General features: G+C 36.7%; 1 pseudogene; it reads right to left on the reverse strand.

Moving 5' to 3' along the window:
• Positions 1-1,704, reverse strand: part of LOC118326711 — a 12,400-nt pseudogene extending 10,696 nt beyond the window's left edge.
• Positions 1,705-3,119: the final 1,415 nt, after the last annotated feature.

Consider the following 3,119-nt stretch of genomic DNA (forward strand, 5'->3'; position numbering starts at 1 on the left):
ATAACCACACACTTCGGTTTCAGTGTGGATATTCAAAGACATCGACTAGACACTGCTTACAGTTGTAAACATTAAAAGCTACTGCACACGAACTGTCCTTATCAGTTCATTAACACCTTGATTACTGCACTGACACTCCATTATGCCAGCAAAACAGCTGCTTTCAGGAATATAATCAATTAAAATAAGATTCAGTAATCTTTCTTGCAATCAACCAGGCCCTTTCAGGTTAAAGCTTCCTATTCCCACGCCTGGAAAATAAAATCAGAAATAGTAACGCTTGATAGAATAGACTGAGCATAACAGATAAGTATCAGATAATGTATCAAAGACTAAGACCTATTATATTGATTATACGTATAGATTAGTGAATATCGAAAAGATTAAGATATTTCACACTCATCCTGAACAACACGAATCTCGCAGATCATAGATATTATATGCATTATTGATCTAGTCAAAGATAGAGTTAGATATCTGACTGATCTGAATTTAAAGATTTCACCCTTTGACTGCAGTGAAGGCAAACTCTATTTCCTTGGTGAAGGAGAAGCGGACCTCACTAGGCAGAGAACATGGGTTTTCTGCCTTCATGCAGTGAGGTATTCCCTCTACATACACATCCCAGCTGGGAAAAACAGAGAAGAGCAGAGTGGTGAGGAACTTTGGACAGTCTAGAGGCAGTGTATCTGCATCTACATATAAATGAAAGTATATAAAGTATAAACCTAGCTGTAACAGTGTGAAACGGTGGTTAATTTATCTTCATATATCATAGTCATATTCAATCAAACATGGGGAGGTTATGTTATGTTATGCATGTTAGTTTTGGGGAACATTAAGCTGAACTGTGTATAAACTCTGAGCACTCACCGATAGTCTTTCTCTCGCTGCTTCAGTTCCAGCTCCCGACTGTACCTGCCAAGATGATGTTTGTCTTCAAAGACTCTCAGAGCTTAAAGAAAGAACCACAACAATAATATATACCATTTGCAAGCATGAACATACTCCATATAAGCTTTCAGAACTTGCTTACAGGTTCTGAGACAAGCACATTTCCACAAACCTGTTCCCTCTCTGAAGCGGTGCACCTCACTGTCCATGATCCAGCGGTAGATAGGAAAGTTGTAGGTGTCTCCCTCGGAGGATTTCACTTCCACCTTGGCAGGGAACCAATCATCTTGAGGGAAAAATAAGAAAGGCTGTTTGTCTAGCTCTATCAGAACCAGCTTTCCGATGGAGGCAGGGCAGGACACAGTAAAAGTAGACACCTGGAGAATAATGAGATGAAGATTAAGTATTTTATCACCAAGAACTGAGCTGTAACATCACAATAATTAGCATACAATTATTTACTATAGAAGGGTGGATAAAATAAACTGCATAAAATGTCAGTTTTATAAATGAGTTGCAAGACTGCATATATCTTGTTGCTACGCATGTGAGTCTGAGTTAGTAAAGGTTAACATCAGCTTCTCTAAATTGGTATTTAATGTGCCAACATATAATCTCACATAGGCAAAGTTAAGGAAGCATGTTATACATTTAGAGAAGGAGATTCAGACTTACTTTTCCATATATGAAGGCTAAAGCCTTTTTGCGTTCGCTCTCCCCATCTGTACCCACCAGCTTAATGTAGACATGGTTAAAAGTGTAGGCAAAGGCCAGATTGCCAGTGAATATGCTCACTTCATAATCCACCATTTTCACTCTGATTAAGAAGAATTCTAGTGGGTAGACAATAATAATAACCATTATTAGTACTGATTAGGTTACCTGTCACTAGACGAACTAGACTGCCAAAAAAACTTTTAAATCCTGGCATTATAACAACTAATATTAAATGTATCTTTGCCTATTTATCCATTGTAGTCTAATTGTAACTGAACTCGTTTAATAAATCATCTCTCTTACCTTAATGTGTTAATGTGTTCTTATGATGAACTGTGCTTTCGGTAAAATATCACCACTGATTGCTGTTTTTATACATCCAAGTTTTGTGGGAGTGTCCAGTCAGTAAAGCGATAATCAACTGGTGATGAAATCTTATAACCTGATGAGCCAGTAATCTCACAAATACAGCTGCCTCGCACACAATGATTGCTGTGTGTGTACAAACATTCAATGGAATTGTAAAGGTGATGCAGATAATGAGATTAGTTGAATCTAAACACACTTTTTATCAAATTCTCTTCATGGTCCGCTGTCCGTTCTGTTGGCCTATATGAACTGACAGTGTTTGTATACAGCCCTTGCTTTGACCGAGCTCTATTTAGGTAGGTATTTTGTCATGTTATTGGATTTCTCCAGAAACGCATACCTCTCCTACAGAATTATTGTACTGAATAAAGATAATGACCCATTTCCACCATTAAATGTGAGACAAATGCTGAAAAACAGGCATACCTAAGAGACACTAAGTTCATTAGATCAACTGGGTCACAGACAGCTCAATTCATCAGTGCAACAACACATAGCAGTCTTTCCCAAAAAAACACCCAATTCAATCACACAATCAATAATAAACAATTGGTCTGTAAGTATATTTGGTGATGAAATCAAAGTCGGTTGAGAAGGGGACTATTTTAATGTAGTTTTTTAAATTTTGCACCATAGATTTATTAGAATGTGAAGCAGTTTCATTGGTCGCCTGTCAATGGCATCATATCCCGTTTGCGTCAGCATTTCTGGAATTTCTCTTGGGATAAATAAATAATATATCTATCTATCTATTGTGGTTGTTTGCCAGAAACTGACTTTTTATTCAGTTTTAAGACGTATTTTTACAATAGATTTTTTTAGATCGGATGTGTTTATTTAGAACCTCTGTGGATAATAATAACAAACACTTTCAGTTTGTCTGACAAGTTGCCACTTGTTGAGATACTTCTTTTTCTTTGGACAGCAAACACTGATACCCACACACTGTGGTAGTCTACTGCCTCTCACTTCACTTGATATACTTATACACTATACTTGTTTAGCTTCACATAAGAGTTTCTTTTGTACACAGATGCTTAACCAAAATAACATTGACTACATTCTACATAAAATATATTGGTCATGATTATTAGCTGACTAATTGCTGACTAATGATTGATGTCCCATTAATGCATGTT

The sequence above is a fragment of the Morone saxatilis genome, unplaced genomic scaffold, assembly GCF_004916995.1.
Source record: "Morone saxatilis isolate NCDOM2014 unplaced genomic scaffold, NCSU_SB_2.0 Contig17, whole genome shotgun sequence".
Classification (NCBI taxonomy): domain Eukaryota; kingdom Metazoa; phylum Chordata; class Actinopteri; family Moronidae; genus Morone; species Morone saxatilis.